The sequence below is a fragment of the Trachypithecus francoisi genome, unplaced genomic scaffold (genome assembly GCF_009764315.1).
Source record: "Trachypithecus francoisi isolate TF-2019V2 unplaced genomic scaffold, Tfra_2.0 Lachesis_group5, whole genome shotgun sequence".
NCBI lineage: Eukaryota > Metazoa > Chordata > Mammalia > Primates > Cercopithecidae > Trachypithecus > Trachypithecus francoisi.
Genome location: NW_022681470.1, coordinates 147,861,571 through 147,886,194, shown reverse-complemented (window position 1 = coordinate 147,886,194; position 24,624 = coordinate 147,861,571). Strand labels below are relative to the sequence as shown.

General features: G+C 54.6%; 1 protein-coding gene across 4 annotated transcripts in view; it reads right to left on the bottom strand.

Annotated features, from left to right (window-relative positions):
- BTBD2 (BTB domain containing 2) overlaps positions 1–24,311 on the bottom strand; it is a 48,383-nt gene extending 24,072 nt beyond the window's left edge. For 2 of the 4 annotated variants that reach the window (XM_033200526.1, XM_033200522.1), the window contains exons 1-2: positions 24,184–24,311; positions 10,054–10,173 (exon numbers count right to left, since the gene is read on the bottom strand). The gene's annotated coding sequence lies outside the window, so the exon portion shown is untranslated. Of the gene's footprint in view, positions 1–7,782; positions 8,226–10,053; positions 10,174–24,183 lie in introns of those variants that run through there. The other 2 variants (XM_033200523.1, XM_033200525.1) reach the window with 2 other exon arrangements.
- Between the last annotated feature and the right edge of the window lie 313 nt (positions 24,312–24,624).

Below are 24,624 nucleotides of genomic sequence, written 5' to 3'. Positions count from 1 at the left end.
TCAGGAGTTCGACACCAGCCCAGCCAACATGGCGAGACCCCGTCTCTAAAAATAGAAAAATTAGCCGGCGTGGTGGCGGGTACCTGTAATCCCAGCTACTCGGGAGGCTGAGGCAGGAGAACTGCTGGAACCCGGGAGGCAGAGCTTTGCAGTGAGCCAAGATCGCGCCACTGTACTCCAGCCTGGGCGACACAGTGAGACTCCATCTCAAAAAAAATAATAATAATAATAATAAATCACAGATTATAAGCTTCGCAAGGAAGGAGATGTTTTTCTGTCATAGTCACTCCTGCAGCCAGCATTGTATTTCAATGAGTATCTGTAGGGTGGACAGATGGTTGGATGTGGGTGACTGATTCTAGAGAGTAAATGTGTCAGACCAGCTGAGAAAGTGTTTTTTTTTTTTTGAGACAGAGTTTTACTCTTGTTGCCCAGGCTGGAGTGCAATGGCACGATCTCGGCTCACCACAACCTCTGCTTCCCAGGTTCAAGTGATTCTCCCGAGTAGCTGGGATGCCAGGTGCCCGCCACCACGCCTGGCTAATTCTGTATTTTTAGTAGAGACAGGGTTTTACCATGTTGGCCAGGCTGGTCTCAAACTCCTGACCTCAGGTGATCCACCTGCCTCAGCCTCCCAAAGTGCTGGGATTACAAGCTTGAGCCACCGTGCCCGGCCTATTTTATTTTATTTTTAGAGACAGAGTCTCACTCTATCACCCAGGCTGGAGTGCAGTGGTGGGATCATGGCTCACTGCAGCGGCGACCTCCCAGGCTAAGGTGATCCTCCTACCTGAGCCTCCTAAGTAGCAGGGACCACAGGCGCACACCACCATGTTCAAGTAATGAGGTCTCGCTCTATTGGCCAGGTTGGTCTTAAACTCCTGGGGTCAAGTGATCCTGTCACCTCAGTCTCCCAAAGTGCTGGGATGACAGATGTGAGCCACTGCACTCTGCCTGAAAAGTCTTCACAAAGAATAAAGTTGGGAAGAATTTGGTGGGCAGTTCTCAAAACATACCGTGAAGCAGCAATCATCAAACAACGTGTTATGGGAATAAGGATTCACAACGCAGTCAATGAAACAGGAAACCCCCAGAACACGCTGTTCTACCTTTTTTTTTTTTTTTCCCAAGACAGAGTCTCGCTCTGTCGCCCAGGCTGGAGTGCAATGGTGCAATCTTGGCTCACTGCAATCTCCACTTCCCGGGTTCAAACGATTCTCCTGCCTCAGCCTCTCCAGTAGCTGGGACTACAGGTGCCCACCACCACGCCCAGCTAATTTTTGTGTATGTGGTTTTTTTTTTTTTTCTTTTTTAAGACAGAGTCTTGCTCTGTCACCCAGGCTGGAGGTTCAAGCCATTCTCCTGCCTCAGCCTCCCGAGTAGCTGGGATTACAGGTGTCCACCATCACGCCAGGCTAATTTTTTGTATTTTTAGTAGAGACGGGGTTTCACCATGTTGGCCAGGCTGGTCTCGAACTCCTGACCTCGTGATCCCAACGTGCTGGGATACTAGGCGTGATCCACCGTGCCCAGCCAGACTGTCCTATTTCTAGACCTCGCTACATTGCTGACAGTTCCGTGATAGAATGAATAAAGATATTTTACGCTGGGTGCCTATAATCTCAGCACTTTGGGAGGCCAAGGTGGGTGGATCACCTGAGCTCAGGAGTTCACCACCAGCCTGGGCAACAAGACAGAAATACTGTTTCTACTAAAAATACAAAAATTAGCCAGGCGTAGTGGGACGCACCTGTAATCCTAGCTACTCAGGAGGCTGCGACAGGAGACTCACCTGAGCCAGGGAGCTGAAGGCTGCGGCATGCGGAGATCACACCACTATTCCAGCCTGGGCAACACAGCAAGATTCTGTCTCAAAAAAAAAAAAGTGGGGGGGGAAGGCCACGTGCAGTGGCTCATGCTTCCACTCCCAGCACTTTGGGAGGCTGGGGTGGGTGGATCACTTAAGGTCAGGAGTTCGAGACCAGCCTGGCCAACGTGGCAAAACCCCATCTCTATTAAAAATACAAAATTGGCCAGGCGCAGTGGCTCATGCCTGTAATCTGAGTACTTTGGGAAGCTGAGGCAGGCGGATCACAAGGTCAGGAGATCAAGAATATCCTGGTTAACATGGTGAAACCCCATCTCTACTAAAAAAAATACAAAAAATTAGCCAGGGACGGGCGCGGTGGCTCAAGCCTGTAATCCCAGCACTTTGGGAGGCCGAGACGGGAGGATCACGAGGTCAGCAGATCGAGACCATCCTGGCTAACACAGTGAAACCCCGTCTCTACTAACAAAATGCAAAAAAACTAGCCGGGCGAGGTGGCGGGCGCCTGTAGTCCCAGCTACTTGAGAGGCTGAGGCAGGAGAATGGTGTAAACTCGGGAGGCGGAGCTTGCAGTGAGCCGAGATCCGGCCACTGCACTCCAGCCTGGGCCACAGAGCGAGACTCCGTCTCAAAAAAAAAAAAAAAAAAAATTGGCTGGGCGCGGTGGCTCAAGCCTGTAATCCCAGCACTTTGGGAGGCCGAGGTGGGTGGATCACAAGGTCAGGAGATCGAGACCATCCTGGCTAACACGGTGAAACCCCGTCTCTACTAAAAATATACAAAAATTAGCCAGGCGTGGTGGCGGGCGCCTGTAGTCCCAGCTACTCAGGAGGCTGAGGCAGGAGAATGGCGTGAACCCGGGAGGTGGAGTTTGCAGTGAGCCGAGATTGCGCCACTGCACTCCAGCCTGGGCGACAGAGCAAGACTCTGCCTCAAAAAAAAAAAAAAAAAGTAGCCGGGCGTGGTGGTGGGCACCTGTAGTCCCAGCTACTCGGGAGGCTGAGGCACCAGAATCACTTGAGTCCAGGAGGCATAGGTCGCAGTGAAGTGAGATCTCGCCACTGCATTCCAGCCTGGGCGACAGGGTGAGAGTCGATCTCAAAAAAAAAGAAAAAAAAGGTATTTTAGATACTAACTTCATGGGACCGGCCGATGTGTACATCTACCAAAGTGCAACCCTGGAGATCTTCAGTCCTCCCTTGGAGCCCCAGGAGAGAATCAGATGTTTAACCCCCCCCAGATCACTCAGTGCATAATCATTGCATGCCTACTGTGTACCAGGTTCCAGTGCGGTGAGATGGGACGGGTGCTCATCCAGGACTGGGGAACAGCCTAGAAGTCACGTGCAACCCCTGGCCTCCTCCCCAGCACAAATGCCAACCCCTGTGCTACGGTCCCAGACACTGGGGTCACCGCCAAGGCCTGCTCCCCGCCTCCTCTCTGCCATGTCTCAGCTCACCCTGCACCCCAGCCAGGGACCATGCCCAAGTCCAGGCCACCTGCTCTCCCCACAGCCGGCAAGGCCCCGGCCCCTCTCCGCTCATCATTAAACTCCAGGCTTTATTCCAGCACCTCCAGTTCTTCCCGACGTACCCCCAGCTTTTCTTTTTCAAGATGGAGTCTCGCCCTGTCACCCAGGCTGGAGTGAGGCACTGCGATCTCCGCTCACTGCAATTTCTGCCTTCCAGATTCAAGCGATTCTCCTGCCTCGGCCTCCTAGTAGCTGGGATTACAGGTGGGCGCCATCACGCCTGGCTAATTTTTGTATTTTTAGTAGAGACGGGGTTTTGCCATGTTGGCCAGGCTGGTCTCGAACTCCTGACCTCAGGTGTCCACCTGCCTCGGCCTCCCAAAGTGCTGGGATTACAGGCGTGAGCCACTGTGCCCGGCCTAAACTGCTGTTTTCTATCTGCTGTGTGGCCTGTGGCTGTCAGCACTGCATCGGGTCCGTTTGTTCCCACAGTCCTGGGACAGATGTGTCTGAGTGACCCCGTTTGACAGGCATGGAATCTGAGGCACAGGGCACTTGGGACGCACTGCTCTGCAGACCTCTCAGCCCTAGGTGCTGCAAACACATCCAAGCCAGTACTTGTCCCTCCTGAGCCTGTCCTGGCTTATGATACTCCAGCCGGAAGTCTGGGGACCCCCGCTGCAGCCCCCCAAGCCCTCACCTGCCAAGTTACCTCCTCTCCTGGCCACAGGAACTGGCCTCCTCCAAAGAGGACCTGCATCCTCTACCTCTCAATGCTGCGTACGCACCGAGCCCCCCGCTGTCTCCCGCCTGGAGTCTGTAGCTGCTGCTCCCCAGCCTCACTCCTGGGCCCCTCCACGGCACATTCCACCCTCAACGCGGATCTGGTCATGCTGGGCCACAGGGCTTCCCTCACTCCTCCTGCTCTGGCCTTGCCATGGCTCCCACTTGCCCAGCTCCTCTGGGCTCTGGGCCTTCCATCCCTGAGCCAGGGGCACGGCATTTCCTCGTCAACATCACTTGCTCAGGGGGCTGTTCTGGACCAGGTCAGTGCCCCCTCTCCATTTCCAGCCCTCCTGAAATGCTAAGGAAATACAGATGACCTTCAAACAAGGCGGTTTTGAACTGCATGAGTCCACTCACACATTAATTTTTCCAATATAGGTTGCCCCAAGGGTGCCGGCCTCCCCTGCCTCCCCTTCCACCTCTGCCACCCCCGACACAGAGAGACCCACCCTCCTGCTCCTCCTCCCTCCTCAGCCCTCAATATGAACACAAGGACAGAGGCCTTCATGATGGTCACTTCCACTGTGTGAACAGCAAACAGGTTTTCTCCTTTCATTTCTTTTTCCTTGAGACAGAGTCTCGCTCTTGTCGCCCAGGCTGGAGTGCAATGGCGCAGTCTTGGCTCACTGCAACCTCTGCCTCCCAGGTTCAAGTCATTCTCCTGCCTCAGCCTCCCGAGTAGTTAGGATTACAGGTGCCCACCACCATGCCCAGCTAATTTTTTGTATTGTTAGTAGAGATGGGGTTTCACCATGTTGGTCAGGATGGTCTTGAACTCCTGACCTCATGATTCACCTGCCTCGGCCTCCCAAAGTGCTGGGATTACAGGCGTGAGCCACCACGCCCAGCCTGTCCTTTATTTTTATTTTTTTGAGATGCAGTGTCACTGTGTCGCCTGGGCTGGAGTGCAGCGGCGCAATCTCTGTTCCCTGCAAACTCTGCCTCCTGGGTTCACGAGATTATCCTGCCTCAGCCTCCTGAGTAGCTGGGATTACAGACGTGCGCCACCACGCCCGGATAATTTTTGTATTTTTGTGGAGACAGGGATTCACTGTGTTGGCGAGGCTGGTCTCGATCTCCTGACCTCGGGTGATCCACCCGCCTCAGCCTCCCAAAGTGCTGGGATTCCAGGCGTGAACCCCCACGCCCGGCCCCTCAGGCTTTTCTGAATATACTTTCTGGTCTCCAGCCTCCATTATTGTGAGAACAGGAAGCAGGTGTGCACAGACCGGGTGTCCTCACAAGGCCTCCGGTCGGTGAGAAGCCGTTCCTAGTTAAGTTCCTAGCTAAGTTCGTGGGAGTCAAAAGTATTTGGATTTGAGCTGAGTGAGGGTCCACACCCCTAACCCCACGTCGAGGGTCCGCTGTCCCAGGCCCGCCCACCTGACCTCGCTGCCATCTCCCGCTGGGCCTCACTGCCCTCTCCTGAGCCCCCCAGGCGCAGACCCCGGCCTACTTTTCTCCAAGGGGTCCTTGTCCTGCCTCTATCCTCCCCACTTTGCAACCGAGCCAGCAGTCCCTCAAGTGCAATCGCGTACATGTCCCAAGGTCAGCCGGCGCTCAAGGGGCCCCACCTGCCCCCTCAAACAGAAAGCCTGAGGTTCTCCAACTACATCTGCTGCAGGGTGAGTTCCAGCTGCAACCAACCTGTCCCTCCCCAAAGAGCACGAAGACCCCCCAGTTGGAGGGGGCAAACCCACCGCCCCCCACTCCAAGCTAGGGGAGGCCCAGCAGCTAAGGACGACAGTGACAGGGACAGCGACAGGGACGGCACGAGCCACAGGAGGTCCTGGAACCATCCAGGGGCAGGACCCCACCCGAAGAGACCCAGCTGCCCATAAACACCCAGGAAGAAGCCAGACCAGGTTAACAAAAGCAGCCAAAGGTCAGAAGGGAGGGCAGGACCCTCCCCCTCCAGGCCCCGCAGCAAGAAAACCCAGCCCCTGCCCCCCCGACCAATGAGGGGCAGGGTAAGAGGGGCCCGGGAGTGGGGGAACCTGGGGCCTGGGGCCAGTCCCTGGCACACTGGCGGAGACAGACACTGGACCAAACCCGCTTCTCTCCCAGAAAGGAGGCCTGGGGGCTGGGGAGAGAGGGATCCCGGAGCGGGGGGTCTCTGGGCTGGAAGGGCTGAAAGGTGGGAGTCTGGGCGGGGGTCTAGGGTGGTGGCCTGGTGGCAGGGGGTCATAGAATGTGGTACAGGGGGTGGCAGGGCCCAGGGGAGGCAGCCTCCTGCAGGGACCAGGGTCAGGAGCCTGGCAGTGGCGGAGCTGGAGGCGAGTGGTCACTGAAGTGGGAGGCGGCAGGGCCCGGGGTCTCTGGCTGAGGTGGAGGTCTGGGGCTGAGTGGCTGTGGATGGTAGTCTACTATCTGGACTGTAGGGCAGGCAGGGGTTCCCTGGAGGGGAGCGGCATGGTTTGAGGGTCTCTGATCGAGATCGTGAGTTGAGCCTGGGGGTCTCCGGTGGCGGTTAGTGGCTCTGGAGGCAGCGGGGATGACACAGGGAGGGAGCAAGGCCCAGGGGTCTTGGGGCACGGGGGTGCGGGTGGGAGCGCCAGGGTCCCTGGATGGTGGGGGAAGAGGGAGGGGTCTTGGGGGTCACGGGTGGGGGTGGAGGAAATAGCAGGACCCCTGGAGGGAGGGGTCCTGGAGTTCAGGGGTCATAGGTTGGGGGTTACGGACTGAGGTGGTGAGGACTGGGGATGGTGGGGGGCTCGGGTGAGAGTGGAGGAGTCTCGCATCCTGGGATGCAGGTCCTAGGGACAGTGGGTTGGGCTCCTGGAATGGAGGAGCAGATGGGAGTACACGTCCCAGGGTTGGAGGGTCTCAGGGGTGGTGGGTAGGGGTGCAGGGCCAGGGCATGGAGAGGACCCAGGAATGCAGGCCGGGTGGGGTCCAGGGATGGAGGGGTCCGGGGTGCAGGCAGGGGTTTCGGCCAGAGGTGGAGGGGCCAGGGGATCTGTGGGCAGAGGTGTCTGGGGACCTGAGGTGCACGGAGGGGTGAGGTCCAGGGGTGGAGGGTCCTGGACATGGGGTATCCAGGGTCCGGGGGTGCAGGCTGGGTGGGGTTTGAGGATGGAGGGGCCCAGGGGCCCCAGGCGCAAGCCAAGCTGGAGGGTCCCAGGATCGGAGGGTCTTGGAGTGCAGGCTGGGTGGGTCCAGGGATGGAGGAGAGCAGGGGTCCCAGGGGTACAAGGCCTGGGGTCCCGGGGAACAGGCTGGGAGCACAAGCCAGGGGTGGAGAATCCAGGGAGTCCTGGGGATGCAGGGGTGCAGAGGCCCAGAGTGCAGGCCGGGTGGGGTCTGGGGACAGAGAGGTGCAGGGTGGCAGGGACAGAGGGGTGCAGAGCCCAGGGAACTGGGTGGAGTCTGGGGATGGAGGGGTGCAGGCCCCAGGGTAAAGGCCGGGTCGGGTTCAGGGCCGGGGGGTGCAGGGGTGCCAGGGACAGAGGGGTGCAGGGCATCAGGTGCACGCCGACCTGGGTTCGGGGCCTGAGGCTGCAGGGGTGCAGCGGTCCCGCGGAGAGCGGGGTGCAGGGCCTTAGGTGCAAGGGCCCAGGGACAGAGGGGTGCAGGAGTTCTGGGGCCGAAGGGGTGCAGGGGTCTCGGGAACACAGGGGTGCAGGGCCTCCGGTGCAGGACCCGGGAAGCAGCCCGGGAGGATCGGGGCCGGGTCTGGCGGGGTCGGGACGCCCACCTGTGCGCGGGGATGCGCTGCGAGCTGAGCCCCTTGCCCACCAGGAAGTGCACGTCGCACAGCACCTCGTTGTTGAAGAGGAAGGCGAAGCGCTCCTGCACGGTGGGCTTGCTGGCCTGCCAGTTGTACGCGGCCTCGCGCTGCAGCGCCGGCCCCCGGGCCCGCCGCCTCCTCCGCCGCTCCGCGCCCGCGGCCTGCGCGTCTGTCCCGGGGCCCGGCGGGGCGGGCGGGGTCGGCCCGGGGGCGGCGGCGGCGGCGGCAGCGGCGGCGGCGGCCGCGTTGCCGGGGGCGGGACGGAGGCGGCGTTGGCACTGGGCCGGGGCTGCCCCCCACGCCCGGGCCGACCCCGACCCCGGCGGGCACGACGCGCGCCCGCCGCTCCCACCGCCGCATTTTGTCGCTGCGGCGCGGGCGGGGGAGGGGAGGAGGGAGGGAGGGAAGAGGAGGGAGGGAGGAGGGAGGGAGGAGGGAGGGAGGAGAGGGGAAGGGAGGAGGAGGGAGACGAGAAGGAGAAAGAAGGAGGGGAGAGGAGGGAGGAGAGGAGGGAGGGGAAGGGAGGAGGAAGGAGGAGGGGAGGAGGGAGAGGGGAGGGGAGAAGGGAGGAAAGGGGAGGAGGGAGGGGAGGGGAATGGGGAGGGTGTTGCAGGGGAGGGGAGGGGAGGGACGGAGACGAGAGGGAAGAGGAGGAGGGGCCTGCAGAGGGGAGGGGCTGGTGAAAGACCCTCTGGCTCCACTCCCTAAGCATCCTGACCTGAAGCCCAGACTCCAGACCGAGGTCCAGAATTTGGGGTCCAGGTCCCGGACTCCAGACCCGGGATTCTAAACACTCGAGCACAGACCTCAGTGCGGGACCCCAGGCCTCGGACCTTGAATCCTAGATCCCAGACTGAACCCCAGACTTCAGACCCCGGCTTCTAGATCCCAGACCCTGGACCCAGGTGGTGGGTCCGCCCGGTGGCACGGGCTCCACTGTACAGAGACATAGCCTGAGGCCGGGAAGCTGCGGATGAGCCGGCGGGGTGCAGGCCACGTTCTCTCACACTCAGCAGACGCCCGGCATCCTCTCCAGGTCAGTGTGGACTGAGCTGGGACTTCCCCAAAACGCTTACTATATACATAACGTCAAGGTAGACAAGTGCCACAAAGATTGAGGAACCAGGCTGGGCGCAGTGGCTCACGCCTGTAATCCCAACACTTCAGGAGGCCGAGGCGGGTGCATCACTTGCGGTCAGGAGTTCGAGACCAGCCTGGGCAACATGGCAAAACCCTATCTGTACAAAAAATACAAAAATTAGCCAGGCAGGCACGGTGGTTCACGACTGTAATCCCAGCACTTTGGGAGGCTGAGGCAGGCAGATCACAAGGTCAGGAGATCAAGACCATCCTGGCTAACACGGTGAACCCCGTCTCTACTAAAATATACAAAAAAACTAGCTGGGCGAGGGGGCGGGCGCCTGTAGTCCAGCTACTCGGAGGCTGAGGCAGGAGAATGGCGTGAACCCGGGAGGCGGAGCTTGCAGTGAGCTGAGATCCGGCCACTGCACTCCAGCCTGGGCGACAGAGTGAGACTCCGCCCAAAAAAAAAAAAAAGAAAGAAAGAAAGAAAGAAAATACACAAAATTAGCCGGGTGTGGTGGCAGGTGCCTGTAGTCCCAGCTACTAGAGAGGCTGAGGCAGGAAAATGGCATGAACCCGGGAGGCGGAGCTTGCAATGAGCGAGATGGTGCCAAGGCACTACAGCCTGGGTGACAGAGCAAGACTCTGTCTCAAAAAAAAAAGAAAAAAAATACGAAAATTAGCCAGGCGTGGTGGCCAGCACCTGTAATCCCAGCTACTTGGGAGGCTGAGGCAAGAGAATCACTTGAACCCGGGAAGCAGAGGTTGCAGTGAGCCAAGACCATGCCATTGCACTCCAGCCTGGCAACAAGAACAAAACTCTGTCTCAAAAAAAAAAAAAAAAGTCCGGGTACGGTGGCTCATGCCTGTAATCTCAGCACTTTGGGAGGCCGAGGCGGGCGGATCATGAGGTTAGGAGATCGAGACCATCCTGGCTAACACGGTGAAACTCCGTCTCTACTAAAAATACAAAAAATTAGTCTGGTGTGGTGGTACGTGCCTGAAGTCCCAGGTACTTAGGAGGCTGAGACAGGAGAATGGCCGGGAGGTGGAGCTTGCAGTGAGCCGAGATTGCACCACTGCACTCCAGCCTGGACAACAGAGCGAGAGTCCATATCAAAAAAAAAAAAAAAAACTAGGTGTGGTGGTATGTACCTGTTGTCCCAGCTACTCAAGAGGCGGAGACAGGAGAAGCATCACTTGAGCCTGGAAGGTTGAGCTTTGATGAGCTATGATTCCACAGCTGTACTCCAGCCTGGGCAACAGAGCAAGATCCTGTCTCAAAAAAAAAGAAAAAGAAAATAGGGTATTAAAAAAACCCAAGTGATAACGCTATTTTCAATTCTCCATGGTTGGGTGGTTGAGGTAGTTACAATTATTTTTTATTTCTTTTTTATTTTTTATTTTTAGAGTCTCCCTCTATCGCCCAGGCTGTAGTGCAGTGACGTGATCTTGGCTCACTGCAACCTCAGTCTCCTGGTTCAAGCAATTCTCCTGCCTCAGCCTCCTGAGTAGCTGCGATTACAGGTACCCGCCACCACACCTGGCTAAGGCTAATTTTGTTTTGTTTTGTTTTGTTTTTGAGACACAGTCTCGCCCTGTCGCCCAGGCTGGAGTGCAGTGGCACGATCTCGGCTCACTGCAAGCTCTGCCTCCTGGGTTCACGCCATTCTCTTGCCTCTGCCTCCCGAGTAGCTGGGACTTGCCCGCCACCACATCCGACTAATTTTTTTGTATTTTTAGTAGAGATGCGGTTTCACCGTGTTAGCCAGGATGGTCTCAATCTCCTGACCTCGTGATCCACCCGCCTCAGCCTCCCAAAGTGCTGGGATTACAGGCATGAGCCACCATGCCTGGCCCGTATTTTTAGTAGAGACAGGGTTTGCCTGTATGGGCCAGGATGGTCTCAATCTCCTTACCTCAGGTGATCTGCCCACTTCGGTCTCCCAAAGTGCTAGGATTATAGGCGTGAGCCACCACGTCCATCCAGCTACAATTGTTTTGAGTTATAATTTACAACACCGTTATTTTTACTTTATTACTATTATTATTTTGAGGCAGAGTCTGGCTCTGTCTCCCAGGCTGGAGTGCAGTGACACAGTCTCAGCTCACTGCAACCTCGGCCTCCTGGGGTTCAAATAATTCTCCTGCCTCAGGCTCGCGAGTAGCTGGCACTACAGGTACCTGCCACCATGTTGGGCTAATTTCTGTATTTTCAGTAGAGATGGAGTTTTGCCATGTTGGCCAGACTGGTCTCGAACTCCTGACCTCAAGTGATCCACCCACTTGAGCCTCTCAAAGTGCTGGGATTACAGGCGTGAACCACCACACCTGGCCAATTTTTACTTTAATTTTTAATTATTATTATTTTTTTTTTTTTTTTTGAGACAGTCTCGCTCTGTCGCCCAGGCTGGAGTGCAGTGGCGCGATCTTGGCTCACTGAAAGCTCCGCCTCCCGGGTTCACGCCATTCTCCTGCCTCAGCCTCCTGAATGGCTGGGACTACAGGCGCCCACCATTGGGCCCGGCTAATTTTTTGTATTTTTAGTAGAGACAGGGTTTCACCATGGTCTCGATCTCCTGACCTTGTGATCCGCCCGCCTCAGCCTCCCGAAGTGCTGGGATTACAGGCATGAGCCACCGTGCCTGGCAATTATTATTTTTTTTTTAAAACAAAGTCTCGCTCTGTTGCCCAGGCTGGAGTGCACCTGCAGGATCATGGATCACTGCGGCCTTGAACTCCTCCCCCTTGGATTCCCGAAATGCTGGGAATTACAAGCATGGGCAACTGAACCCAGCCTTTTCCCTCCTTCCTTCCTTCTTTCCTCCCTCCTCCCTCTCTCTCTTTCTTTTACTTTTTTTTTTTTTTTTTTTTTTTTGACGGAGTTTCCCACTGTTGCCCAGGCTGAAGTGTAATGACATGACCTCAGCTCACTGCAACCTCCGCCTCCTGGGTTCAAACGATTCTCTTCTCTTGCCTCAGCCTCTTGAGTAGCTGGGATTACAGCCGTGCATCACCATGCTCGGCAAATTATATATATATATATATATATATATTTTTTTTTTTAGACAGAATTTCACTCTTTTTGCCCAGGCTAGTGTGCAGTGGCACAATCTAGGCTCACCACAACCTCCACCTCCCAGATTCAAGCGATCCTCCTGCCTCAGCCTCCTGAGTAGCTGGGATTACATGGGCCACCACGCCCGGCTAATTCTGTATTTTTATAGAGACGGGGTTTCTCCTGTTGGCGAGGCTGGTCTCGAACTCCCGACCTCAGGTGATCCGCCTGCCTTGGCCTCCCAAAGTGCTGGGATTACAGGCAGGAGTCATCACAGCCAGCCTCTAAATGTCAATTTTCTTATCTCTCATCTCATACATTTGCAAAGTGACATATTTCCAGCCAGACCCTAAAGAGGGCATGTGTGCAGTCCCTTCTAGAAGAGGTTCCAGAACAGGCACACCTGCCACGGTGACAGAAATTAACAAAACAGTAGATTGTCTGAGGAAATGGTGAACTTTACAGAATGCTGAGATGTTCAAGTTTTTTTTTTTTTTTTTTTTTTTTTTTTTTTTTTTTTGAGACGTAGTCTCGCTCTGTCACCCAGGCTGGAGTGCAGTGGCCGGATCTCAGCTCACTGCAACGAAGCTCGCCTCGGGTTTCCGCCATTCTCCTGCCTCAGCCTCCCGAGTAGCTGGGACTACAGGCGCCCGCCACCTCGCCCGGCTAGTTTTTTGTATTTTTAGTAGAGACGGGGTTCACCGTATTAGCCAGGATGGTCTCGATCTCCTGACCTCGTGATCCGCCCGTCTCGGCCTCCCAAAGTGTTGGGATTACAGGCTTGAGCCACTGCGCCCGGCCTTTTTTTTTTTTAAAGAGATGGAGGCCAGCCATGGTGGCTCATGCCTATAATCCCAGCACTTTGAGAAGCTGAGGCAGGCAGATTACTTCAGTTCAGGAGTTCAAGACCAGCCTGGCCAACATAGTGAAACCCTGTCTCCACAAAAAAATACAAAATTAACTAGGTGTGGTGGTGCGTGCCTGTAGTCCCAGCTTTTGGGAGGCTAAAGTGGGAGGATGGCTACAGATGGGGAGGCTGAGATTGTGCCACTGCACTGCAGCCTGGGCGACAAAGTGAGGCCCTGTCTAACACACACACACACACACACACAGATGGGGTCTCACTTTGTCGCCCAGGCTGCTCCTGAACTCCTAGGCTCAAGCAATCCTCCCACTAGGACTCCCAAAATGCTGGGATGACGGGTGTGAGCCACCTGGCCATGTGGAGATTTTTTTTGTTTGTAGCTGGGACTACAGGCGCCCAGCCTAATTTTTGTATTTTTAATAGAGAGGGGGGGTTTTTCCAGGTTGGCTAGGCTGGTGTCGAACTCCTGACCTCCTGATCTGCCAGCCTCGGCCTCCCAAAAATACTGGAATTACAGGTGTGAGCCACCACACCCGGCCCACGTGATTTTGAGAGGTGTGTGAGTGAAACAGGTTCATGTATTTGCCTAAATTAACCAAACTACACTTAAGATTTGTGCATTTGCGGCCGGACTCGGTGGCTCAAGCTGTAATCCAGCACTTTGGGGAGGCGCGAGACGGGCGGATCACGAGGTCAGGAGATCGGACCATCCTGGCTAACACGGTGAAACCTGTCTCTACTAATAAAAAACAAAAAACTAGCCGGGCGAGGTGGCGGGCGCCTGTAGTCCCAGCTACTCGGGAGGCTGAGGCAGGAGAATGGCGTAACCCGGGAGGCAGAGCTTGCAGTGAGCTGAGATCCGGCCACTGCTCCAGCCTGGGCGACAGAGCGAGACTCCGTCTCCCAAAAAAAAAAAAAAAAAAAAAAGATTTGTGCATTTGCTGTAAGTAAATCATGCCTCTCACTAGACCTAAACATATTACAGATGGAGATTATCTGTAAGGGCAGAAACATGAGTCCACCTCAGCCGCAGGGGTGGCAAGGGAGGCTTGCTGAGCCTTTTTGTCCTTTGTTACTGCTATTTTGTTTAGTTATTTTATTTTATTTTATTTTATTTTTTTGCTGGCTATTGAGCCAACACCTGCCCCAGTCCCTGGCAGTGTGTTTTGAGCGTTTTTGAGTTTTTCTGCGGGTTTCTGGAAGCAATCCCAGCCCTGTCTATGCGGTGGTGGCCTCTAGAGGGCGCCAGTCACCAATCTGATGGCTGGATTTTCATTCATTTCTAGAGACGTGTGCAATTCATATAATAAAACTATCCTTGGCCAGGAGGGTGTGATGTCATTTTCTTCCCTCCCACGGCCCCCTTTCCTCTCCTCTGGCTCCAGGACACTCAGACTGGCTGGTTGGCTTGCTTTCTTTTTTCTTTTTTTCTGAGACAGTCTCGCTCTGTCTTCCAGGGCTAGAGTGCCATGGTGCAGTCACAGCTCGCTGCAGCCTCCACCTCCTGGGCTCAAGCGATCCTCCTGCCTCAGCCTCCTGAGTAGCTGGGACCACAGGCGCGCACCACCATGCCTAATTTTTTTTTTAAAAGAGTCTCGCTCAGTTGCTCAGGCTGGAGTGCAGTGGTGTGATCTCGGCTCACCGTAACTTTCTTCTCCCGTGTTCAAGCGATTCTCCTGCCTCAGCTTCCTGAGTAGTTGGGATTCCAGGTGCCCACCACTATACTCGGCTAATTTTTGTATTTTTAGTCAAGACACGGTTTCGGCTGGGCGCGGTGGCTCAAGCCTGTAATCCTAGCACTTTGGGAGGCCGAGACGGGCGGATCACAAGTTCAGGAGATCGAGACCATCCTGGCTAACCCGGTGAAACCCCGTCTCTACTAAAAAAAAAAATACAAAAAACTAGCCGGGCGAGGTGGCGGGCGCCTATAGTCCCAGCTACTCGGGAGGCTGAGGCAGGAGAATGGCGTGAACCCGAAAGGCGGAGCTTGCAGTGAGCTGAGATCCGGCCACTGCACTCCAGTTTGGGCAACAGCGTGAGACTCCGTCTCAAAAAAAAAAAAAAAAAAAGACACAGTTTCACCATGTTGGCCAGGCTAGTCTCAAACTCCTCACCTCAGGTGATCCTCCTGCCTCAGTCTCCCAAAATGCTGGGATTGCAGGCATGAACCACCGTGGCAGCCAATGCTAGGACTTTCATTCAGGTATGTTATGCACACCAGAAAGGCCTGATGTGGACGAAAATGTTTAAAGAGTTCACAAAAAATTTAGAGGGAGTAACTGAAGGAGATTAGAATATGCCATGTCAAAATATGCCACCTTAGGAACCGGGTGCAGTGGCTCCCGCCTGCAATCCCAGCATTTTGAGAGACTGAGGCAGGCGGATCACCTGAGTTCAGGAGTTTGAGATCAGCCTGGCCAACATGGCGAAACCCCATCTCTACTAAAAATATAAAATTAAGGCTGGGCACAGTGGCTCACGCCTGTAATCCCAGCACTTTGGGAGGCCGAGGCGGGTGGATCACGAGGTCAGGAGATCGAGACCACCCCAGCTAACACGGTGAAACTAAAAAATACTAAAAAAATACAAAAAATGCCGGGCGCGGTGGCTCAAGCCTGTAATCCCAGCACTTTGGGAGGCCGAGACGGGCGGATCATGAGGTCAGGAGATCGAGACCATCCTGGATAACATGATGAAACCCCGTCTCTACTAAAAAAAATACAAAAAACTAGCCGGGTGAGGTGGCGGGTGCCTGTAGTCCCAGCTACTCTGGAGGCTGAGGTAGGAGAATGGCGTAAACCCGGGAGGTGGAGCTTGCAGTGAGCTGAGATCCGGCCACTGCACTCCAGCCCAGGCGACAGAGTGAGACTCTGCCTCAAAAAAAAAAAAACAAAAAACAAAAAATTAGCCAGGCATGGTGACGGGCACCTGTAGTCCCAGCTACTCGGGAGGCTGAGGCAGGAGAATGGCATGAACCCGGGAGGTGGAGCTTGCAATGAGCTGAGATCACACCACTGCACTCCAGCCTGGGCAACAGAGGGAGACTCCATCTAAAAAAAAAAAAATGAGATGGGTGTGGTGGCACACACCTGTAATTCCAGTTACTCAAGAAGCCGAGCCAGGAGAATCGCTTGAACCTGGGAGGGAGAGGCTGCAGCAAGCCAAGATCGCACCACTGCACCCCATCCTGGGTGAAAGAGGGAGACTTTCTCATGAGATAAGAGAAGGTAAGATAAGATAAGCCAAGCCTCAGGAGGAAATAAAGCAGAGACCTTTGGATTGAATTGTGGCCAGGACAGAAGGGGGCATGTCAACCTCTCTGTCTCACTGGGCTCTCCTCGCCCTTCAAGTGCTGGCCCTGAGCCCCCTTCTCTGCAAGCCCTGCCCACCAGCCCCTCTCCCTGGCTGCAGGGAAAAGCCAGTGGTGGCGGATGCCTGGGGACAGCCATGTCCTGGCCACCTGGCCCAGCCCCAGGCTAGGGCAAGCAGTGAGGCTCTTCCTTGTGCATTTCAGGTACTCTCATTGGCAGTGAAGGGCTGTGGGCCCAGTTCCTCACAGCTGTACCACCTAAACAGTTCCACCCAGAAGGGGTGTGACTCTTCTGGCCTGTAGCATTTAATGGCCAGGGCAAGATCCTCCAGAGACCTGTCCTGTGTGCTGCATTGGAGATGATGGCTGTGAGCCAGGAGTGAAGAGATGTGGGCAAAGCCACAGCCTCCCAGCAACAGAGCTGGAAATCATCCTGTGGGTGGCTCACACTTCATTCTTTGTTGTAGTGGTAAATAAAATACCCATAATGCAAATCTGCCTTCTTTTGTTTTGAGATGGACTCTCACTCTGTCACCCAGACTGAAGTGCAGCAGCAGGATCTCGGCTCACTGCAACCTCCGCCTCCTGGGTTCAAGTGATTAATCTGCCTCAGCCTCCCAAGTAGCTGGGATTACAGGTGCGCACCACCACACCCAGCTAATTTTTGTATTTTTAGTAGAGACGGGGTTATGTCATGTTGCCCAGGCTGGTCTTGAACTCCTGGGCTCAAGTCATTCTTCCCCTGTCTTGGTCTCCCAAAGTGCTGGGATTACAGGTGTGAACCACCGTGCCTGACCCTGAATCTTCTTTGTTTTTTGGTGGGGGATGGAGTCTCACTCTGTTGCCCAGGCTGGAGTCCAGTGGCACGATCTCGGCTCATGGCAACCTCTGCCTCCCAGGTTCAAGCCATTCTCCTGCCTCAGACTCCTGAGTAGCTGGGACTACAGGTGCACTACCACCACATCTGGCTAAGTTTTGTATTTTTTTTGTTTTTTTTTTTTTAGTAGAGATGATGTTTCATCCCGTTGGCCAGGCTGATGTCGAACTCATGACCTCTGGTGATCCGTCCACCTCAGCCTCCCAAGGTGTTGGGATTACAGGCATGAGCTGCTGCACCCGGCTTGCTTGCTTTTTCTTTCTCTCTTTCTTTTTCTTTCTTTCTTCCTTCCTTTTCTTTCTTTTCTTTCATTCCTTCCTTCCTTTCTCCCTCCATCCCTTCCTCCTTCCTCTCTCCTTCCTTCCTTCCACCCTCCCATCCTCCCTCTTTTTCTTCTTTCTTTCCTTTTTCTCCTTCCTTCCTTCTTTCGTTTTCTTTCTTTCTTTCTCTCTCTTTCTTTCTTCTTCCTTTTTTTTTTTTTTTTTTCCTGAGACAGGGTCTTGCTCTGTCACTCAGGCTGGAGTGCAGTGGTACAATCAAGGCTCACTCACTGCAGCCTCGACTTCCTGGGCTCAAGCAATCCTCTTGCCTCAGCCTCCCAAGTAGCTGGGACCACAGGTGCACACCACCCCCACACGGCTAATTTTTTAAATTTTTTTGTAGAGATGGGGCTTCACCATGTTGCCCAGGCTGGCCTCAAACTCCTGAACTCAAGGGATCCTCCCACCTTGGCCTCCCAAAGTGTTGGGATTATGGGCGTGAGCCCCCGGTGTTAAGTCCTTACAGGAGAGTGAGGTGTGTGCAGGTAAACCAGATCCCAGGTGGGCATCTCCCACCTGAGGTCTAAATGACACTGCGTCAACACACCCGGCGGTAGCTTGCTTCCAAGAAGGCAGCCATGGGTTTCTTCCCTCCCATCAGGAGGCTGAGTTCATTCTTCCAGCTCGTTGAATCTGAGCTGGCTTTGACCAAGAGAAGATGATGGAAGTGACTGCGCCAGTCCCTGGCCTCAAAGTTCCTGCTTCCTTTCTCCGGGGTCACTTGTGCTTATGGAAGCCATGTGTCCTGCAAGAGATGTGACTGCTGGGCATGGTGGCTCACGCCTGTCATCCCAGCAGGCTGGGAAGCTGAGGCAGGTGGATCACCTGAGGTCCACCAAAACAAAAACAAAAATGAGCTGGGCGTGGTGACGCGCGCCTGTAATCCCAGCAACTCGGGAGGCTGAGGCAGGACAATGGCTTGAACCCGGGAGTCAGAGGTTGCAGTGAGCCGAGATTGTGCCACTGCACTGCAACCTGGGTGACAAGAGCAAGACTCCGTCTCAAAAAAAAAAGAGATGTGACCACCTCACTGTGCGTGAAAAGCCATGAAGGGTGGAACATGCCAGCCATGAAAACAGAGAGAAGCCAGAGAGCACAGAGGGGTTGGACGTGTCTGAAGAAGCCTCCTTGTTGGGAGGCCAAGGCAGGCGGATCACCTGAGGTCAGGAGTTCGAGACTAACCTGGCCACCATAGCAAAACCCCATCTCTACTAAAAATGCAAAAAAAAAAAAAAAAGGTCAGGAACCGTGGCTCACGCCTGTAATCCCAGAACTTTGGGAGGCCGAGGCGAGCGGATCACGAGGCCAGGAGATTGAGACCATCCTGGCTAACATGGCGAAACCCCGTCTCTACTAAAAAAATACAAAAAACTAGCCGGGCGAGGTGGCGGGCGCCTGTAGTCCCAGCTACTCGGGAGGCTGAGGCAGGAGAATGGCGTGAACCCGGAGGCGGAGCTTGCAGTGAGCTGAGATCCGGCCACTGCACTCCAGCCCGGGCGACAGAGCGAGACTCCGTCTCAAAAAAAAAAAAAAAAAAAAAAGAATTGATTACAGGATCTCTGATGTGAGACTCATAAACCTCTTTTTTGTTTTTTGTTTTTTTTTTTTTTTTTTTTTTTTGAGACGGAGTCTCGCTCTGTCGCCCGGGCTGGAGTGCAGTGGCCGGATCTCAGCTCACTGCAAGCTCCGCCTCCCGGGTTCACGCCATTCTCCTGCCTCAGCCTCCCGAGTAGCTGGGACTACAGGCGCCGCCACCTCGCCCGGCTAGTTTTTTGTATTTTTAGTAGAGACGAGGTTTCACCGTGTTAGCCAGGAGGGTCTCGATCTCCTGACCTCGTGATCCACCCGCCTCGGCCTCCCAAAGTGCTGGGATTACAGGCTTGAGCCACCGCGCCCGGCCTTGTTTTTCTTTTTTCTTTTCTTTTTTTTTTGAGACAGACTCTCACTCCGTCGCCCAGGCTGGAGTGCAGTGGCACAATCTCGGATCTCGGCTCACTGCAACCGTCGCCTCCCAGGTTCGAGTGATTCTCCTACCTCAGCCTCCTGAGTAACTGGAATTACAGGCACCTGCCACCACGCCCGGCTAATTTTTGTTTGTTTGTTTTTGTATTTTTAGTAGAGACAGGGGTTTCACCACATTGGCCAGGCTCGTCTTGAACTCTTGACCTCAAGTGATCCGCCCACTGCAGCCTCCCAAAGAGCTGGGATTACAAGTGTGAGCCACTGCACCCGGTGCCTATATTTTCATTCTGAAACTAGGACGGCTGCTGACACACGTAATACCAAATGTATGTCACTTCTTTTATGATAGGAGGGCGGGAGGAAGGGAGAGAGGAAAGGATGAAGAGAGTGAAAGAGGTCAGGCGCGGTGGCTCACGCCTGTAACCCCAGCACTTTGGGAAGCCGGGGCGGGCGGATCACCTGAGGTCAGGAGTTCGAGACCAGCCTGATCAATGTGGTGAAACCCCGTCTCTACTAAAAATACAAAAAAATTAGCCGGGCATGGTGGCTCATGCCTGTAATCCCAGCTACTGGGGAGGCTGAGGCAGGAGAATCCCTTGAACCTGGGAGGCAGAGTTTGCAGTGAGCCAAGATGGCACCATTGCATTCTAGCCTGGGCGACAGAGCACGACTCCATCTAAGAAAAAAAAAGAAGACAGGAAGAGGCCGTCTCCTGGTACACTCACCCCCCCACACCCCATTTTACAGATGGCCATGGTGAGGCCCGGGGCGGAGAGAAGCCCGGGCTCACATGGAGGGTCCAGAGTCCGTATTAGGAGGCACAGCCGGAGATCACCGCTTACTCAGCCTCCTGGGTTGCAGGGTTCAGTCTGATGCACTTTTATTTCCAAGAACAAAGGGTAAACGGACTGTTACTAAATTATATCACCAGTGCCCTGCACAAGCACACACACCAGACACACACACACCAGACACACACACAACCAGACACACACATGTACCAGACACATACACCAGACACACACGCACCAGACACACACACCAGACACGCACACACACCAGACACACACACACCAGACACACACACACAGGGGCACAAGTGAAGATGGCCAGGTCTGGCCGGGCGCAGGGGCTCACACCTGTCATCCCAACACTTTGGGAGGCTGAAGCAGGTGGATCACCTGAAGTCAGGAGTTCGAGATCAGCCTGGCCAACATGGAGAAACCCGCATCTCTACTAAAAATACAAAAATTAGCCGGGCGTGGTGGTGGGCCCTGGTAATCCCAGCTACTTGGGAGGCTGAGGTAGGAAAATTGCTTGAACCCGGGAGGCGGAGGTTGGAGTGAGTCGAGATCACGCCACTGCACTACAGCCTGGCGAGAGAGAAAGACTCCATCAAGAAACAAAGAAAAGAAAGAAAAACAGAGACAGAGACAGAGAGAGAGAGAGAGAGAGAGAGAAAGAGAGAGGCCAGGTATGAATAAAGTGGGTGAACTGTATCAATGCCAACAGCCTAGTTATGACATTGTAATAGACTGTTGCAAAATGTTACCATTGGGAGGAAACTAGGCACAGTGCTATTTCTTACAACTGCATATGTTTCCAATCATTACAGCAAAAAAATCAATTACAAAATATATATATGTTTTGAAACGTGATCCAGAGTGCAGTGGCATGATCACAGCTCACGGCAGCCTCAAACCCCTGGGCTCAATTACTGTTCCTCCCTCACCTCAGCCTCCTATGTAGCTGGGACCACAGGCGCGCATGACCACACCCGGCTAATTTTTTTTTTTTTTTTGACAGAGTCTTGCTCTGTCGCCCAGGCGGGAGTGCAGTGGCGCGATCTCAGCTCACTGCAAGTTCCGCCTCCCGGGTTCACGCCATTCTCCTGCCTCAGCCTGCTGAGTAGCTGGGACTACAGGCGCCCGCCACCACGCCTGGCCAGTTTTTTTGTATTTTTAGTAGAGACGGGGTTTCACCATGTTGGTCAGGATGGTCTCGATCTCCTGACCTCCTGATCTGCCCGCCTCGGCCTCCCAAAGTGCTGGGATTACAGGCGTGAGCCACTGCACCTGGCAACACCCGGTTAATTTTTTATTTTTTGTAGAGACGGGGCCTCACTACGTTGCCGGGGCTGGTCTCAAACTCCTGGGCTCAAGCAATCCTCCGGCCTTGACCTCCGAAAGCGCTGGGACCACAGGCATGAGCCACCGAGCTTGACTATTATTATCTTGAGGAACGATGCTGCTGCTGACCCCCCGCCTACATTTCGTGCCCAGGCAAGGGCCCTGCCTGCCTCCCCCATGTCCTGGCTGGAAGTGGTGGTTGTGAGGGTTTCTCAATGTTGCCTGCCTGGCCCTAGGCCCACAGGGAAGGGATGAAGTCATTCCTGGGAGGGCAGGACTGCTGGGTGAAGGATCAGGGGCTCTGCAGGGGTGAGTCAAGTTGGCCAATGAGGCCCTGTACAGAGTGGCCAGGGCTGGAACCACATCATCTGTAGCCTCCTTGCAAGGGGGCACACTTTGGTTTGGTTTTGGTTTTGGTTTTTGAGGCGGAGTCTTGCCCTGTCTCCCAGGCTGGAGTGCAGTGGCGTGATCTCAGCTCTCCGCAGCCTCTACCTCCTAATTGCTGAAACTCCTAGGGTTCAAGCAATTCTCCTGCCCCAGCCTCCCAAGTAGCTGGGACTACAAGTGTGTACCACCACGTCAGGCTAATTTTTGCATTTTTATTTTTATTTATTTATTTATTTATTTTTTTTTTTTTTTTTTTGAGACGGAGTCTCGCTCTGTTGCCCGGGCTGGAGTGCAGTGGCCGGATCTCAGCTCATCGCAAGCTCCGCCTCCCGGGTTTACGCCATTCTCCTGCCTCAGCCTCCCGAGTAGCTGGGACTACAGGCGCCAGCCACCTCGCCCGGCTAGCTTTTTTTTTTTGTATTTTTTAGTAGAGACGGGGTTTCACCGTGTTAGCCAGGATGGTCTCGAACTCCTGACCTCGTGATCCGCCCGTCTCGGCCTCCCAAAGTGCTGGGATTACAGGCTTGAGCCACCGCGCCCGGCCTAATTTTTGCATTTTTAGTAGAAATGGGTTTCACCACGTTGGCCAGGCTGGTCTCAAACTCCTGACAAGTGATCCACCCTCCTCGGCCTCCCAAAGTGCTGGGATTATAGGCGTGAGCCACCGCGCCCGGCCAGGTGACACTTCTACCATGCAGATAAAATGCTGCAACACAGCTCTCAACCCTGTGTTTCTGACGGCTGACGGGTGGCAGGGACTCACTGACTCCAAGCTGGGCACTCTCCCCACGTCTATGGAAGGGGATTTGGGAACCTGAGGCCTCTGTGGTCCCCCAAACCAAGGCTGTGGGGGTTGACCAACCCCCTTTACTTTTTCTTTTATTTTTTTCTTTTTTAGAGATGGGGTTTCACTATGTTGCCCAGGCTAGTCTCGAACTCCTGGGCTCACTGAATCCACCCACGTCAGCCCCTTAAAGTGCTGGGATTACAGGCGTGAGCCACCGTGCCTGGCCCAGACACGGCCCTTTTTTTTTTTTTTTTTTTTTTTTGGAGACAGAGTTTCACTCTGTCCCCCAGGCTGGAGTGCAGCGGCGCGATCTTGGCTCACTGCAACCTCCGCCTCCCGGGTTCGAGTAATTCTCTTTGTCAGCTTCCCGAGTAGCTGGGATTACAGGCACCCACCACCACGCCTGGCTAATTTTTTATATTTTTAGTAGAGATGGGGTTTCACCATCTTGGCCAGGCTGATCTTGAACTTCTGACCTCATGATCCACCCATCTCGGCCTCCCAAAGTTATGGGATTACAGGCGTGAGCCACCGCACCTGGCCGACAAGCCCTCTTTGTTGGTGTCTGTACCTTCTGCCATTTCACAAAAGGTGCTCACAAAAGGGAAACTGAGGCAGGGCATGGTGGTTCACACCTGTCATCCCAGTACTTTGGGAGGTCAAGGCAGGAGGATCACTTGAGCCCACGGACTCCAGATCAGCCTGTGCAACATAGTGAAACCCCATCTCTACAAAAAATGACAAAAATTAGCTGGGTGTGGTGGCGCACACTTGAGGTCACAGCTACTCAGGAGATTGAGGTGGGAGGATGATTTGAACACGGGAGGTTAAGGCTGCAGTGAGCCATGACAGCACCACTGCACTCCAGCCTGGGTGACAGAATGAGTCCTCATCTCAAAAAAGGGAAACTGAAGGCCGGGCGCGGTGGCTCAAGCCTGTAATCCCAGCACTTTGGGAGGCCGAGACGGGCGGATCACGAGGTCAGGAGATCGAGACCATCCTGGCTAACACGGTGAAACCCCGTCTCTACTAAAAAATACAAAAAACTAGCCGGGCGAGGTGGCGGGCGCCTGTAGTCCCAGCTGCTCGGGAGGCTGAGGCAGGAGAATGGCATGAACCCGGGAGGCGGAGCTTGCAGTGAGCTGAGATCCGCCACTGCACTCCAGTCCAGGCGACAGAGCGAGACACCGCCTCAAAAAAAAAAAAAAAAAAAAAAGGGAAACTGAGCCTGGAGCGCTGGAGCTGTTGCCCTCACACTTCATACGGGGAACTGAGTCTCTCTTGGGGTGGTGGGATGAATGTACCCCAGGGCATCTTCCCAAGGCTGCCCACAGACCCCAATCCCTGCGTGGCAGGGAGTGAAATGTTTGCTTGATAGAAGGAACGAACACAGCTAGAAATGGAGTGAATAAGGCAGGTGCCACTGCGGAGTCAGTGAGGTTCCAACCCAGGGGTGCCAGCTTCTATCGGGCCACCCAAACCCCGGATGGGAACACTTGTGTCAGCAGGCCCCCCAGCTCACCCAGGCATCCCCGACACAGGGAGCCAGTCCTTCCACCCTCCCTCCCTTCCTCTCTCCCGCAAGCTTACCCCAACCCAGCTTTGACCAAGGAGGTAGGTCCTTCCTCACGTCTGACTTGATTCCATCACACTTCACTTTAAACAGGTTTCTCATTCTTCAGGGTGAGTCAGAGACCAGGACAGGCCACAGGGTTGCCTTTGGCAAGAGGACAATTAAAGGCCAGAATGAAAGGGGCTGATTCAGCAGGAGGGATCCCTGTGGTTAGTGACAATGGCAGGAAATAAAATCTGTGTGAGTCCTTCCACTCTGCAGAGGGAGGAGAGACATCCTGCTGGCCTCCTCCCCGCCCTGGGGCAATAAATCAATCCTCAACACATTTTGTTTTTGTTTTGAGACAGAATCTCGCTCTGTCACCCAGACTGGAGTGCGGTGGCACCATCTCGGCTCACTGCCGCCTCCATCTCCTGAGTTCAAGTGATTCCATCTCGGCTCACTGCCACCTCCATCTC